Genomic DNA, 18,075 nt, shown 5'->3' with positions numbered 1-18,075 from the left:
CACTAAGAAAGGTTCAAGCCAACAATAAAAATTTTTTTAAAAAAAGGAAAAACAGGGATCCCTGGGTGGCGCAGCGGTTTGGCACCTGCCTTTGGCCCAGGGCGCGATCCTGGAGACCCGGGATCGAATCCCACATCGGGCTCCCGGTGCATGGAGCCTGCTTCTCCCTCTGCCTATGTCTCTGCTTCTCTCTCTTTCTCTCTCTGTAACTATCATAAATAAATAAAAATTTTAAAAAAAATAAAAAAAGGAAAAACAGGTCATAAATAAATAAATAAATAAATAAATAAATAAATAAAGTTGAGAAACAAGTGCTCACTTTGGCAGCACATATACTAAAATTGGAACAATAGAGAGATTAGCATCCATGAAAGGATGACAGACAAATTCGTGATGTGTTCCATTAAAAACAAAATTGAGGCATCTGCGTGGCCTTTGCCTTTGTACCAGGCCATGATATCCAGGTCCTGGGATCAAGCCTCACATCAGGATCCCCACTCAGCAGGAAGTCTGCTTCTCCCTTTACCTCTGCCTTTCCCCACTATCTCACTCCCATCCCCCACCCCCACCCCACTCCCACTTGTGTTTTCTCTCTCAAACAGGTAATAAAATCTTTTAAAAATTTGAAACACAAGACAAAGTATGAAGTAATGGTTTTCAGACATTGGACATATTAAATAGTAATCCCTCAGTGAAAAGAAGTAAATGAGGTGATCCCTATGATGGCCCTAGTTTAGTACCTAGAGAGTTTCCAGGCTATAGCACAGGGAGAAAAATCCCAAACAGAGCCCAGCAATCTCCCTGAGTTGAGTAGCCAGAGTTGAGAGTTTGGAGGAAGCAAGGTAGACAGAATTCACAGGGCAGAGTGCCAGAGAGAAGAGTTGTATGAGAGAGCAAGGGCTCCAGAAAACTATGGTTCCTTTTCAGTCTCCAGGTAAGTAGCAACTGGACATGTGAATGAGGAACCTACCCAAGTAAGGGAAAAGACCCACCAGAAAGAAGCTTACAATCTTCAGACTTCTCACAGGGCCAGAAATATTTTATGTTCCTAGCACCCAGAGTGGAAAAACTTTGTGCTATACTGGTTATCAAGAAGAATGCTCAGAAGGGTATTGTTCTGGTATGGCTAAACTCAGTACTCTAATCCAATCATGAAAATAAACCAGATAGGGATCCCTGGGTGGCGCAGCGGTTTGGCGCCTGCCTTTGGCCCAGGGCGCGATCCTGGAGACCCGGGATCGAATCCCACGTCGGGCTCCCGGTGCATGGAGCCTGCTTCTCTCTCTGCCTGTGTCTCTGCCTCTCTCTCTCTCTCTCTCTCTGTGACTATCATAAATAAATAAAAAAAAATTTAGAAAATAAACCAGATAAAATCCAAAAGAGAAGCATCCTATTATAACCTAACCAGACCTCTGAAAACTTAAAAGGTCATTAAAAACAAGGAAATTCTAAGAAACTGTCACAACCAACAGGAACCTAAGGAGACATGACAAATAAATGTTAATTTGGTATGCTAAAAGAATCCTGAAAATAAAAAGTATATTAGGGAAAGAATAAAGAAACCTGAATAAACTAATGGACTTTAGCTGATAATATGTAATATTGGTTCATTACTGCAACAAATATACCATACTAATGTAGGCTGTTGGTAATAGGGGAAACTGGATATGGGGGGGGGGCGGTTAGTGGAATGGCTAAAATGGGAACTCTCTGAACTGTTTTATTAGCCTTCTATAGTTGTCATAACAAATTACCACAGATCAGAAGGCTTAAACCTTATTTTCTCACAGTTCTGGAGGTGGGAAGTCCAAGATCGTGGTACCTTCAGGGTTGGTTTCTGGTGAGATCTCTCTTCCTGGCTTGTAGACAGCTGCCTTCTAACTGTGTCCTCATTTGGCTCTTCCTTTGTGCATAGGTGTGGAAAGAGATTTATTTCTGATGTCTCTTCCTCTTCTTACAAGGACACATGCCAGGGCCTCACCCTTATGATGTTACTTAACCTTAATTACCTTCCTAAATGCACTATTTCCAAATATAGTCACATTGAGGATTAGGGTTTCAACATATAAATTTTGAAGAGACACAATTCAGGCCATAACAGAAGAAAGAGATAGGAGGACAAAACATTTTGAAAAAATAATGGCTGAAAAATTTCCAAATTTAATGAAAATCCTAAGCACACAGATCTAGGAAGCTCAACAAACCAAAGCATAAGAAACAAAAAGAGAACTACACCAAAGCACACATCAGAACCAAATTGTTCAAAACCAGTAAAAAGAGAAGAATCTTATGAATTTCCAGAAGAACAAAGAATGACAGTAGACCAATCAAGTCTTTGTCGGAAAAAAATGCAAACCAGAAGACAATGTAGCAATATCTTTAATGTACTAACAGAAAAACAAAAACAAAAACAAAAACAAAACAAACAAAAACAAAATAAAACTGTCATCCTAGAATTTTATACCCAGTGAAAACATCTTTCGAAGTGAAAGGACAAATAGAAACTTCTTCAGATATACAAAAGCTGAAAAAATTTGCACCAGTGGATCTACACTAATAAGAGATGCTAAAGGACACCCAGGAAAAAGGAAAATTATACCACATGGAAATCTGGATTGCAAAAGGAAACAAGAACACCAGGAATGGTAACTCAGTGGCTGGATAGAAAAGACTTTTTTTTTTGGTTATTTTTTAAAAATATCCTTAAAATAGAATTGATTATTTGGGGCATCTGGGTGGCTCAGTTAGGCATCTGCCTTTGGCATAGGTTGTGATCCCAGGGTCCTGGGATGAAGCCCCACATAGGGCTTCCTGCTCAGTGGGGAGCCTTTTTCCCCTTCTTCCCTGCTCATACTTTCTCTCTCTCTCTCTCTCTCTTTCACACACACACACACACACACAGACACACACACACACACACACACAGATAAATAAATAAAACCTTGGGAAAAAAATACAGTTGATTATTTAAGGAAAAATTATATGTTGTAGGGGTATGGTAAATTATTAAAAGTGAGTTCAAAATAATGCTATGGGAATGACCCCAAGCTATGAAATAGGGAGAACTGTAGGAGTTTTAACTAAAACTGCTTGCTTATTCCCTCAGCTTACAAAATAAGACATTTTGAAGCTCTTTCAGCATTAGTTTGATCACAAAGCAAGGTGATTACATTTCCTCTGATCTTTTACCACTTATTGCACCCTTAGTATAGTGATCTCTAGGCTTACAATTCCTCTGGAAATAAGACTCCATTTTTAATAATGTCTGTCTTGGAAAACTGTAGTAGCTCCGAGTCCTATCTTTACTGATTTCAAAAGGTGTCATTTAAAACAAACTTAGGCTTAGCTTCTGGTACAAATGGACTCCTTTTGGGAAAAAAAGGACATGAGATCTGGGTTAAAGATAGGATAATGGGAATAGGTTTGTAAAATGGTTTGCATATTTCCATATTCCCATATATGCCCTTATTGGACGCACCATTTTGCATCACTTTTTTACAGTCTTATCTTTTTGTCCTTTTCCCAAGAATATGGGTCTTTTTTCATCAAGTATAAGGCAGACTCCTTGATGGGAGGGACCCCACGTTGGCCTCTGAAAGTACAGAAACTACTCCATAATAGGCGTGGCAAAATGAATAAGGAGAAAAAAATGCTTCATGTTTATGTAAAAATAAATGAGTTACAAGCGGTTGTTAGTAGGGATCAGCCCTGTAGGTTGGAGGGGGTTTGGGAAGAAATGAGTTACCATTTGATTGTTTTTTCCAGCTTTATTGAGGTGTTATTCATAAATAAAATTATAAGATATTTAAAGTGTACATTGTGATAATTTGATATATGTATACATTATGAAAGGATAGAATATGCTATTTAATAAAATAAACAGGTAACATGATAGTGTATAGTGTGGAAAGATAAATATTCGTCAAGCTGAGTGGTGTGACTTTAGATGTTTTTCCTTGTGTGCCCATTTGTATGTTCTACTTTCTTTATAAGATAAATGTTTTATTTACAAAACTAGGAAAAATTAAACAAAGTCGTTTTTTTTATTGAGTGAAATTCTGGACTCTCATTGAGAATTTGGACACTCAAGAGACTTTTCTCAATTATCACTTGGTTTCAATGGTTCAGGGGTGTTCTCATTTGGCAAGAAGTACGTGAACACATTCCCTTTAATAGAAGATAGACCATTCTTCCAATAGCAGTTCTTGAAATATGAAGCTAAAGAATCCTCAAGAAACCAAAAGAGAAGTTCCAGGAACGTTGGAAACAACCCAATGGTCCAGTGAGATTTTATGAGATTTTAAAAGTAAATCATGATACCTCCAGATAATTGGAATATTTGCAGCCATTAAAATCTATGTTCATAAGAACATTTAATAACATGGGAAGATACTTAAATTTTAACGTTAAATTTAAAAAATTATATGCAGTGTTATGCTGTTTGAAAAGAGAATTATATATGTAATTTAATTTCTAAAAGGAAACAGACCCAAATATTAATAAGTCTTATCCCTGGGTGATAAAAATATGAATAATTTGGCTTCTTTACTCCTTTCTCTGTTTTCAAAAATTCCTACCATGAGTTACTTTTATAATTAGAACACAATGTTATTATTATAATTATTTTTAAAGAAGTTGGCTTATAGAGCTGGAGAGTGGTTCATTGCATGGGCCTTGAAGCAGTGTAAATGTAAATCCCAGTTCTGTCATACAGGCAAGCTACTGTCCCTTTCTGTGTCTCATTTACCTTTTTTTAAAAAAAAAAAAAAGTTTATTTATTTTAGAGAGAGAGCACAAGGGAGGAGAAGAGGGAGAGGGATAGAGAGTCTTAAGCAGACTCCATGCTGAGTGCTGCACCTGACTTGGCTCGATCTCATGACCCTGAGATTACAACCTAAGCCAAAACCAAGTCAGTCGCTCAACTGACTGGGCCACCTTAATTTCCTTATCTTAAAATAGAGATAAATGATAGCACCTACATTAGACTGGTTGTTAAGACTGAAAGAGTTAATTCATAATAAAGTGCTTAACACAGTGCCTGGTGGATAGTAAGCACCCTCAAATCAACCTATTATTGCTATTGTTATTATTGTAGGTTAGAAATTCTAACCTTCTACCAATTTACAAGTTCAGTTATTTCAAAAAAGGCTATTTTCTGAGTACAATAACAGATCTCCAGAACTCACTGGGGCCTAAAGACAATATTTACTGTAAAAAACCCTAACAATTTTCTTGAGAATCAGATATTTAACCTGCTGAATTAGGCAGTGGAGAATAAACTAGTTAGAGACCAGCCTCTGGTTGCTTTTCCTCTTTCTTGATGACTTTAATGCTGCTGATGTGATCATTGAATTACTCTTGTTTATTCAAAGAATAGAAGGGTAAAAGAGCTCTCTCGGAATTTTTCCTTGATAGGCTCCAGATTTAGAACTGTATCTCCACTTCTCAGAGTTTGACTCAATCCTGTGATCCAAATTTGGGAGTAGAGATTTCATGCCCAAGATCACCCAGCTAATAAGGGGAAGATATAGGATTTGAACTTGTGTCTACCTGACTCCACTCTTCAATGTTCAACTTTTATCTTATAATACTTTCCAACTAAAAGAAGAAAAGCTTAAAGAAGGACATTTTATCCATCAAAATCCAATAGTGGGACATGGAGATGATCAAGTTTGCTTCCTATTTCTTAAACAAATCAAGAGCCAGTGTGGCAGCAGTGCAAAGATCAGCTCCTGATTCTAAAACAGAGCAAACTGCAGAAGAGACCTACTTCCTTCATAAAACGGAGCATGAATTATAAAAAAAAAGGCCCCATGTGCACCATGAATTGGGCTAGAAATCTGTGTCCCGGTGTCATTATCTCAGGGAAATCAATCTTCTCAGTTGAGGCAACAACTCTAGGTGAATGCATAGAAGGGAGGGGTAACGTGGTGCTCTGAGAGCCTGGAGTTTCTCTACCTCCTGCAGCACTTCTAGTCTGTGTTCTCAACCCCAATCTGTCTGCCTGTTGTCTACATCCTTGCCTGCCCAGTAGTATCTCTTTGATGTGTCTTGTTCCTGCTTCATTTTTTTTAAGGTTTTATTTATTTATTCATGAGAGACAGAGAGAGAGAGAGGCAAAGACACAGGCAGAGGGAGAAGTAGGCTCCCCACAGGGAGCCCAATGCAAGACTTGATCTCAGGACCCCAGGATCACAACCGGAGCCAAAGGCAGATACTCAACCAGGCGCCCCTCGTTCCTGTTTTTAAAGTAGGATGCCATCACTTCTGTGAAGCCTCACCCTGCTCTCTGGAGACAGCGAATCATTTTGCATTCTACAGAGCTTACCAGCTCTGGGCCTGTTCCTTTTCACACTGTGTATGGTTGTTTGCTGTCCTCTCATACCCTAATTAACTCTCTGAGGTCAAAGATTATAACTTTACTTTTAGGTCAATGGGAGAGTAAATTAAGATGATGTAAGGAAAGTGATAGTGTCTGGTATGTAATAGGTCCTCAATAAATGTTCTGCTTTGTTGGTTCTCTCACTTGAAGACCCAGGACTTAGTGCAATTTATTCAAGGCCATGGTTACTAAACAGATTTTTCTTTTCTTTTTAAGGATGTATTTATTTATTTTACAAAGAGAGAGAATATAAGAGCTGGGGGGAGAGGCACAGGGAGAGCTAGAAAGAGAATCTCAATCAGACTCTTGGCTGAGTAGGGAGCCTGATGTGGGGCTTGATCCTATGGCCCTGAGATCATGACCTGAGCTGAAATCAAGAATTGGATTCTTAATGGAATAAGCCACCCAGGCACCTCTAGAGAGATTTTTCTTGAATGTATGAATGAGTAAATTAACAAATGCATTCCACCTCCTGCCTCTATGGCAGGCATCCTATCTTACACTGATTTATATCCCCTCAATATCTTCTTTTTTCTATTTATATCCTCTGAAATATCCATAACAACACTGGTCATATGGCTAGGTACAGTGAATAATTTGATTAATTTTCTCTTGTTGTAGAGAATATTGATAGATTGACTATTTACCTCTGGGACCGCTATAGGAAACATGTCTTCCATTGTCTGTTCCATCTTAAATAGAATAAAATTGCCAGAGGTCTTACAGACAGAGCTTTTGTCCCTCTAGTAAAACTTTAGCTTAACCCACTTTCCAAGGTCTGTTTTCCTTTCTGTTTTTTTTTCCTAAACAGTGAATAGCCAATATAAACTCTAGAAAAATAAGCCCTCCAAAGTGAAAACCCTGCTGAAATCCAAGTTTTTACTGTTATGATCCTATATAAGGCTTGGAGAGTCTTATTTATTTTAAATCCCAGTGCCAGGGCAGCCCGGGTGGCTCAGCAGTTTAGCGCCGCCTTCGGCCCAGGGTGTGATCCTGGAGACCCAGGATCGAGTCCCGCATGGGGCTCCCTGCATGGAGCCTGTTTCTCCCTCTGCCTGTGTCTCTGCCTCTCTCTCTCTCCTTGTGTCTCTCAGGAATAAATAAATAAAATCTTAAAAAAAACAAAACAAGACAGTGCCAGCCTAGTATTTAATACATAGTAGATACTCAAAAAGCATTTCTTTAATAAATAGTCCCCTCCCCCTTTTTTAAAATAGTCCTTTTTAAAAAAATAAAGAGAAGTTACAAATTCTATAGTATAATTTTGTGATGGTCTTTGGCTTAAAACCATATAGTACAGGGGAAAGATGAAAAAATAATAATTCACATACCTGGATAGTATTATGCACTTATAAAAGCATTTTCCCACATGTTATATAATATTACTTACATAGCATTAATTGAACCCCTATTGTATAATAGATGATTTAAATACCAGTGTGTCTAATCCTGACAAATCTGTAATTATGATAATGCCCATTTTATAGCTAGATAAAATAAACTGAGATAAACTAAATGATTCACCAAGGCCACAGACTAAGACTGATCCCCCATGCTCAATTAAAATGTAAGCTTCACAAGGGCAGCCTCTCTAGCACCTAACCTAGTATTTCACATATAGTAGATGCTAAATAAAGATTTGCTGAGGAAATGTTGAGGTTGGGTGACTCCAAAGCCTTTGCTCTTTCCATAACATCACCTACTACTCTGTTAAATGGTCTTTTGAAGCATCCAGAGAAAGGAGTACATCTTTTTACACTCATGAGGAACTGAGGTCCTGGGAGATAAGGCTAATTTGCCTATAGTTCACAAGGGTGACTAGGCCAGCACCAAAATTCAAGCTTCCAATTTCCTACCACTATGTTTTGTTGGCCAGTCTGCATAAAGGTCATAAGGCAGAGACAAGTTGTGGCCTACTTCCTTTTCCCAGGAAAATCCAGGGAGCCTGTCCTAGAGATACAACCAAGACTTTCTGCCTAAAAACCAAAAAGCATCCTGATGCTGGAATAAAGTTATGTTCCTCAGTAGGTAGGTGGATATTTGGGGGTTACTGGTATATAATAAAAATTACTGGTATATAGTTACTGGTATATAATAAAAATGATACCAGAATCTGGTGTTTTGAGGTAGGGCTAAGTCTTGTGGTGATGTTCCAACCAGGCAGCTGCTACCTGACAGTAGAAACTTCATCACACAATTTTTTTTCCTCTTAATTGTAACATTTTATTTATTTATTATTATAAGATTTTATTTTTAAGTAATCTCTACACCCAGCATGAGGCTTAACTCACAGCTCTGAGATCCAGAGTTGCATGCTCTACTGACTGAGTCAGCCAGGTGCCCCAAATAGTCATGGGTCTTGACCTTTCCAAGGAAAAGATATGTGTTCAATTAAACATCTTAGGGTTATAATTATATATATTTTTATTTATTTATTTATTTATTTATTTATTTATTTTTTGCCAAATAGACATTTTTTTCTTTTCAATACCAAAGAAAACATCCATGCACATCCTACTATGGTAATTGCTTTATCTATTTGCTAAGTCCCAACTGGGTATGTCCCTATGCTGAGTATAGTATAAAGTATGTAAGTAAATATATACATAAATAAGTAGAAGTGTATAATATTCCACATAGCATTAAAGAAGCCATGTAAAAATAGGCAAACATATACCAAACCTATAGACAATCAAATAAACCTATTATTATCTGATCTAAAGGACAATGACGTTTTTATAGCTATAGTCAAGGGACAAGCCAATCTGAATGTCATTTCTCTTTTGCTTTCTGTCTTTCCTCTTTTCTTCTGCTGCTCCTTCTTATTTTAATCTCTGAGTTTGTTGCTCACTAATCTTTTCAAAGCATCAAAACCCATGGAGATGAACCAGATTGTATTCTGGTTACATTCACCTCTGGAATCCCCAAACTTAAGTTTCTGGTCCGAGCTTGCAGAATAGCCATACAGACTATGCCTGATGGGGAGAGAAGTCATCGGCCTCCCCATCAGCTCATGTGCTGACAAAGCCACCAAGAGAGATGATGTGTGATTATCATAGCACAAGGATATGCCTTTTGTAGCTACATATCAGTCCTTGTATTCTCACACTTTGTGCTGTATGTCCTGGCAAAGCTTACTCTGAGGATGCCATGGAGTACTGAAGCTGTGTTTCCTTTGGCTATTGTTCTTTTCCTCATCTCCACACTTAATAACTCCATGTTGGGCAGTGAAATACTTGGCAAATAAAGAAACAAATCAAGCCTGAGTGCCAGGGGCAGCCCTTTGTCATCAAAAAGGATCTGTGACTATCTTTTGCCCTTCTGTCTCCTCTTCAGTGCACTTCTGCTCCCCTCTAATTTTTCCATCTTATACATCTTTTATTGTTTTCTAAATATAGACATGCTAAAACCTCAGTGGAAAGACCATCTATTGAAACCAGAGTGATAGCAAGTAATGTGCCCAGCAGGCAAATCGCAAAACAAATAGAGGGTGCACTCAGCACTTTTGCTTCTGCTGCACAAAAGAACCCAAATAAGGCTCCTGGAAACATGGGTTGAGTAATCAAGTCCTTTTCCTGGATGTACAACAGCACAGCTTTGGGAGATAACGAATTCAGCTCATGTAATTGTACACCCGTCTAGAAGAGTAAAAGGAAGCACAAAAAGAGAAAAAAAGGCGAGTGGGCCAAACTTTTAACTGCTTGCCCTCCTTCTGCACCTGCCATGACTTGCAAACATAATATTGTGTCCCAGCTGGCTACTTGTCCTGAATTCCGAGACCCCAAGACATCCATTGCCCTTGGAATTAAAGAATTACAAATGGAATTTTTGCACCTGCAAATTAAAAAAAATACAGTGAGAGAACTTAGGAAAGATCCTTTGAAACATTTCTATCACCCTTGTCAGGCTGTTTTCTGCCCCCGGTGAATACTAACCAGACATATGAGTAAGGACTCCAGAGGACCATTTGGCTGTTTCATTGAAATTAATTTTGGTTTCTACAGATTAACCATAAAGATATGCATTGGTTGCAGGTGTGCCAAAGCAGCATCGGGAAGCAAACCCAGCAAATTTTGCAGAGATGGTTAATGACTCCTGCAAAATTAATTTAAATTGAAATAGGATAAGAACATATGGAAAAAATCAATCATTCCCCGTTTTGAGTGAATATTATTTTAGCATGCATAGATTTGATATAATTTTCTTTCCTTCCCTTAAGCATCAGGATACACTCACAAAGTCTTTTTGCAAAAGACAAGGCTTTTTAGGGTTTTTTTTCCTCCCCAGGAAAAAGGAGATAAGTGTTTCATAAATCTTTTTCCTTGTCTAATGCTGAAACATACATCTGGGGCTCCACAGACACTGATAAAAGCCCTTCCAGAAAACCTAACTCTGTTCTTGGGGTAATTATGCTTTTCTAGTGTCTGGACACTGGTTCTGGTTTCCATTTGGAATAAGATCTGGGCCCACTTATTATGCATGTCCACATTAACTGGACAGTTTATAGAATTTAAATGTGAAATGAGGAGAAAGCATAGACGCAATGGCAATAGAATGGAAAATATAAAAGAAAAATATTTTTCAAGTGTTTGAAAGGATATGACTACATTAACAAAAACCCCACAGCCACATGTTCACACTCTTATATTCCCATTTCAAAGCCATCTCCAAAGTTCGGCTCCAGTTTCTCTCAAGGGAAAAGCAGAAGTAGGCACACCCATTCTCAGGGATAGGTTCCCAGAGCAGGAGTTACACCAATGCAGTCTCTTCTCCACAGACATTCTTCTAATGTTATTTATAGTTTATTTACCTAGGTTACTTATACCTGTTCCAGGAAATATTCAAAGTAACATTATTGATATAAATCTTTGTCTATATTATCCACAAATATTTAATGATATTCACTCTTCACTCAACAATATAAATTAAAAAAAAAACAATATAAATTAAGATTTGTTCTGTACCAGATATTGTTTTGTGTTAGGTACAAGATAGCAGATGATACAAAGAAGGACAAAACTAGTCCCTATTCTTGAGGACCAGATAATTTAGGAATAAAACCTATATGTAACCCCCTAAATTTAAATACAGCAATACTTTTCACACAAAAATGATTTACCATTTTTTTTCCCTTTTCACTTTGGGTTTATTTTCACATATACTTATTGGACATCTATTATGTGCCAGGCAGTATGCAAGGAATTGGGGATACAAATTTGGAAACAAAAATCCAGAAAAGAATTTCAAAACAACATTCCACAACTCTAGGGACAGTGGAAAAGAAGTCAGAAGACATCTATTTGTAAACATCTGTGCCAATGGAAGTGAAGAAGAGAACTAAGAAAATACAAAAAAAAAATTATTCCTGTGTGGCTTTGGAAGAGATCCTAAATTTTGTGGAGTGCAGGGGGGAAGAGGGAGTGGTGAAGAACTACTGACTGTCTAATTCAGCTTTCCTCAGGCTAATGTTACCACAAATCCCTGTTCCTTCAGCGTTCATTAGCTAGGGGTGGGGGTGCTGGTAGGGAAGATTAAATCCAGATTCCAGTAGTAGGGTTCAAATGTTAACTGTACAAAATCCACAAAAGAGACCATCTTGAATTAGCTGTAATTCATACAACGTCAGGAAGGAAAAGGGACAGGAGACAGCTAGAAAAGGAAAGGAAAAGGAAAGCTGGAGTAAAATAGAAGACAGAATCAGATAGTAACAGACCAAAAGAATAGCAGCCTTCTCCCAGTATTGCTGATTAGAATCCTGGTGTCAGCACTTAACCAACTGGTGTAATCAGTTTATGTGCTCCGCCTGCCTTGCTAATCCCCATGGGGCTGTGACTGTGCTCTCCAAACTTCAGCACAGTACCTGGCCCAGAGCTGGCCTTCAGTAAGCGTTGATTAAGTAGATAAGACAGTGAACCAAGTGAAGAAGACAGAAATAAGCATGCACATGTGTTCTGTATGTAGGAGGCTTTAGCTGCATTCCCTAAGTTTTGGTGTGTTGTATCTTTGTCATCATCTCATTTTTGACTTCTTTGACCCGTTGGTTCTTCAGGCATCTGTTGTTCAATTTCTACACATTTATGAGTTTTCTAGATTTTCCATAAGGAAAGGATAACATTAAACTACGTCATTTTGGGACACCCAAGATGAACATGATTTGGAGGGGACATGAGGAAACAGATTAAACACAAGGTTTCCGGATGACCTCTACTTAGACTGAACTCATCTTTGTAAACCTGCCCTCCAGCTCTCCATCCAGAGGACACAGATGTGCTCAGTAAGTGCATATTCTTCCAAATTACAGGTGAGAAATATATGTCCAATGACACATGGTGGCAGGCAGGGTGAGGTGGGGCATATAGCAGAATCAGGATTCCAGGGCAGGCCACGAAGCATCATGGCTGTGAGCTTAGATTCAAATTCCTATTCTGCCATTTTTAGGCCATATGATCTTTGGAAAGGTATTTAATCTTTCTAGGTTTCAATTTCCTCATTTATAAGATGGGGATAATAGTAGTACCTATTTTACAAGGTTATTGTAATAATAATCCATATCAAACACAGCACCATAGGAAGCTTTCAATAAATGTTAGCCAGTATTATTGTTAGCACTTTGGACCTGAAATCTGAAGGCTTTAATATCAATTGTGCTGCTGTGCCTCTGGGTCCCCACTGGGTAAAAGAATTAGAGCAAGACATCCTCAGTTTGAATCCTGGCTCTCCCAGGTAACAGCTATGCGACCTTTATCAGATTGTTCATCTCTGTCTCCATGTCCTCAATCTCTAAAAAAGGGGTCCAGAACGACCCTCACAAGGATATTATGAGCAGATAAATTAATACAGGTAAATGTCTTTACAATAATGTCCCATCCATGCAAAACAGGGACCCAGGCCCAGCAACAACGAGATTTAAATTTTTGTTAAGGAAACAGACAAGAACCAATATGGAGACAATGAAACAAAACAGTTACAAATTGTGAAAAGTGCTATGAAAGCAACAAGATAGGGTGGAAATAGAGATTGGGGAGGGGAACCTAATTAGGATACTAGGTGATCAGGGAAGCCTTTCCTGAAGTAGAAACATTTGAGCTGCCAGCTAAAGGAGAAAAGGATGAAAAGGACTGAGAAATATCCTAATCTCAACCTTGCCAAGGACTGAAAGAATAACCTTCCAGGCATAGGGAATGGAAGGTACAAGAGGCCAGAAGTGCCTTTCAAACAGAATTCCTAACAATATGTACAATTGCATAATTCTTTAGCATAAATATATCATGTTTACATAAACATGATATAAAATGACATAACATGATTAGATCTAAGAACATGGGCAGGTAAACATGCTTGAAACATGCCAGGCATTTCATTGGGCTACGCACATGTGCTACAGTGATCTCCTAATGCGTATAATTTTATGTAAGTGGACATGTATAGACCTGAATTTTCATAAAAAGACTAATGCAGACCTAAGTCTTCCTAATTAATGATACATTTAAGACATTCAAATAAAAGTACAGAAGAGGCAGGGGGACTCTTATTTTTAGGCTTGCATAAAGCCAAATTTACCTGGTAGCACAAGTTTATGGTGACTTATTTCCCATGTGTTAAAAATGTTGATATATAACACAATTGGGTATACATGTTGTGTTTAGCAGAGTATCTTGATGATTATATACATATACATATAACAAGAAGAAATGGCTGCGGAATCACTAAAGTAATTTCACTAAACTCATAGTGTCACAGAAGAGTTTGAAAAGCCCCAATGCAAAAAGATCCCAGGTGGGAAAACATTATAACTGTCCCCATTGGCTAGTTTCATCTCATTCAGTCATTTAACATTTATTGAGCTTTATGTTATTCTTTATTCTCTGCCCCCTTCTTGCTGTGATCAATTCTCTACTCTTCCCTCTCTTGCCTAGTGTCTTGGAAGGTTGGAGGTGACCTCTTAAGGATGGCATCATTCAGGATCCCTTGCCTTGTGGCTTTTGATTCTCCATAGCCAGTGGGAACATAGCAGAAGATCAAAGGCAGGTTGGCTCCCTGCTTGGTTCCAATGGTTCTGGTTCCAATGACTGGTCCCTCTATAACTAAAGCACCTGCTAGCTGATCTTCCGCTATGCCTCAAGTGCTCACTAGCTCTAGAGACATCATCTCCTCTTCTTGTTTAGGCTGAGTGTTAACTGCTCCCCTCTGTTGCTAGTCTCTCAATGCTTCAGCATCCTTTGTGGATTTCCTGCCCACACTTCTGTAAATCGTCCCTTCATTAACATTTCTTCAAAATCCATTGGAGATTTTCTTTTTGCTCCTAAGACCCTGACTTGAACAAGCCTCTCTATGTTCTAAACCAGTCCTGTCCAATAAAAGATATAATGGGAGTCACATATATAATTGTAAACTTTCTGGTGGTAAAAGAAGATGAAATTAATTTTGTTTTATTTAACTCAATATATCCAAAAATATATAATTTTTACGTGTAATCAATATGAAAATGTACTAGTAACATTTTACCTTCTTATTCATATGTCAGATTCTGACATATTTTACAGCTGAAGCTGTCTCACTTTAAGCTAGTCACATTTCAAATGCTCAATAGCCACAGTTTTAGCTACTGTGTTAGGGCTGGAGATACAAAGATGAAGACTACTGTCCCTACATCACAGAGTAGATGGTCTGGTAAGAATGACAGACAAGCAAGTCATCCCAAAAGAATACAGTGAACACATAATTAGTGATGTGAACAAGATCCTTTGGAAGTAGAGCTCTTTCTAAAGACCAGTGGTGCTTAGAGAGAGGAGATAATAGGTAATACTTGAGTGGATCCTGAATGCTGATTAGGATTTCGCCAAGAAAATGAGAGCGAAGAGGATAATGCAAGCAGATAAAGATGCCTTTGCATCTGCTCTAGCTACATCTGCTCTTCTTTGACCCTACACCTAAGATGGATATGCTGACCACCTAGGGTACACTTGGATCTCTCCAGTTACTCTGGTTCAGATTTGGGTAGCTCTCCGCAGTCTTAGCATAGGCTCTGGAATGAGAAGTTTTCAAAGGAAACTCAACCAGGAAATAATGGAGAGGGTGCTTGTAAGATACATGTGTGTGAGGAAAATGCCTGTAAACAGACACATTGAGAAAGCCTGGAATCATTTTCCTATGGCAATGTAAATCTAGCCACTGATCAGCTTAGCTGGCTCAGGTTCCTGAGCACAAAGCTCAGCTTTATTTTCCTCATTTTATCTGTTTTCTTCACTATTCAATAAGCATTGTCACTGGACTGATATTAACATTTTTCCATTTTGTTTGTTCCAATCCTTGGGAGATGCTTCTTTTGTTGTTGTTTTTCATCTATTGTCCTTACGTGAACCTCATTTTTCTAGTGGTTCTGAGGACTTAAAGACCAAAATGGACATTCCCAAAGTCTGTCTTTCTTACATGAAAATCCTTGCCTTTAGCCAAATATGTGTCTTTTCCCATTTCAAAACACAGACTCCCAATACAACAGTTCAAGAAGTTCTATGTCTTGTCTGAGAGACAGTGACAGTTCTCTGCCCTTTGAGGAGAGGATATAACTTAAGTGACAATAAGAAATGGTCACATCTTTCCTGCTTCAACTCTCCTCCAGTATACTTTGTTAGAGATTTTCAGAAGATTCACCTGACTCTCCTGAATCCCCCAACTTCCGTTTTCCACCATGAAAGTATTTCACACATAAAACATTAACAAAATAGAGCCCCCACCTTTCCAGCCTAGGGCCTCAAATGAGGTTCCTTTGATGCTCTTTAGGAAGTAGTAAAGTACCCTACTGATCTCCTTGGGTGACTCCATAGTGCTTAAAAAGCTGGTGATATCAGCTTAACAGATTGATTTTGAAGGATACCCAAACAGTAACGGGAGAGAAAAGGAGGATAAGGCACTATTCTTAGATACTAAAAAAGAAGTATGCACTTAACTCGGACAAACATTCTGGCGCCTTTCTGTAGGAACAGAGCTCTGATTTCCAGGAGGTTGGAGAGCTATGGCTGTTTACATCCTTTGTCTGCAGCAGTCAGATGGTATACACTGTAGCCTTATTTTGCTTGTCTCCTTAAATCAACCATAAATCATTTTCAATGCTGAGCTTTCCACAAAAATTCCCTGTGGTTTCTTTTGGTCTCTCACTCCAACTATCATATTGCGATTCCCATTGGCAATAATGTCAGCATCTGTTCTCCATACCAGCACTATTTGCAAATACTTTGAGACCAAGTCCTTGATTACCACTCAAAAGTTCAACTTCTGTTTTCAAAGAGCCAAAACACATAGTTTATTATCCAGTTTAAACAATTTCCTATCTTCATCTGGGCAGTGGACTTCTTCAGTCCTCCCATTACTCATATTATTATTTATTGCTTTTTATCCTTTTCCTTCAATTCGCTCACTGTATAGATGATTAACTTTGGTCTTAAACATCACTAACTTTCCCATTCTCAGCTATGCTTCCTTCCCTCCCTAAAGATCTCTTCTTCTAACCATGATATTGTGGAATCTAAATGTTTTTTTTTTAAATTTCCAAATGCAATCTATTTACTTATTTTATAATTCTATTTAAGTAATCTCTACTCCCAACGTGGGGCTCCAGCTCACGACCCTGAGATCAAAAGTCATGTGCTCTTCTGACTGAGCCAGCCAAGGATCTCAAAGGCAATTTATTGATACCACCTTCTTGATTTTCCTTTGAGTGGTCTAAGTTAGATCTCAGTATGCCAGGAACACACAAGAATCCATTACTCTTAGAGAGAAATTTCCATGGCTTACATCTGCCTTTCTCTCATCTCTCTGGCTTAAAAGAGTAACAGTTTTGTTTGTGTGTAATGTGCCTGTATGTACATGATTTGGTTTTGGTTTTGGTTTTGTGAGTGAGTGTATGTACGTGGCTTGCTTTTGGTTTTGTTTGTTATTTTTCTAAATGACTTGGTTGAACAGTTAGTTCTTTTTTTTTTTTTTTAATGAACTTTTTCATTTCTTTTTTTTTTTTTAATTTTTATTTATTTATGATAGGCACACAGTGAGAGAGAGAGAGGCAGAGACACAGGCAGAGGGAGAAGCAGGCTCCATGCACCGGGAGCCCGACATGGGACTCGATCCCGGGTCTCCAGGATCGCGCCCTGGGCCAAAGGCAGGCGCCAAACCGCTGCGCCACCCAGGGATCCCCTGAACAGTTAGTTCTTCAGTTGAGCCGGGTGTGCCATTCTGAGAACTGTCCACAGTCAACATTTTTTTTGCACTACCCCTTTTGCATTGAAGCTGTTTCTGGACTTGTGAGAAAGCACATACTCATACACTCGTGTGTGTGCATATACACAGAGGCAAAACTCATATGAAAATTAAAACAATGACCTGGGGTATTTATCAAACCCAGCAGACCAAAGGAGTCACACCTACATCATTTAAAGAGCTCTTTTATAAAAGTTAATCAAAGATATGTATGCATTTATGCAAGAACTAGAAGAAATCATATAAATTATAAAGAAATCACTACTATCCTATTATATAACTAATAACAATGCTACTACTAGCACTAACATTTTTTGAAGGTTCTCCACATGCTAGATACTATTCTATATACTTTACATTTAGAAATCCATTTAATCCTTACAGCAACTCTATAGACTGGTACTATTATTATCCTGTGTACAGATGAGAAAATGGAGCCACAG

General features: G+C 38.3%; 1 pseudogene; it reads left to right on the top strand.

Moving 5' to 3' along the window:
- Window positions 1–311: 311 nt before the first annotated feature.
- LOC129499015 (U6 spliceosomal RNA) lies at window positions 312–410 on the top strand (annotated as a pseudogene).
- The last annotated feature ends 17,665 nt before the right edge of the window (window positions 411–18,075 follow it).

Source organism: Nyctereutes procyonoides, unplaced genomic scaffold (assembly GCF_905146905.1).
Source record: "Nyctereutes procyonoides isolate TBG_1078 unplaced genomic scaffold, NYPRO_anot_genome, whole genome shotgun sequence".
Classification (NCBI taxonomy): Eukaryota; Metazoa; Chordata; class Mammalia; order Carnivora; family Canidae; genus Nyctereutes; species Nyctereutes procyonoides.
This window is presented reverse-complemented; position numbering and strand designations above follow the sequence as displayed.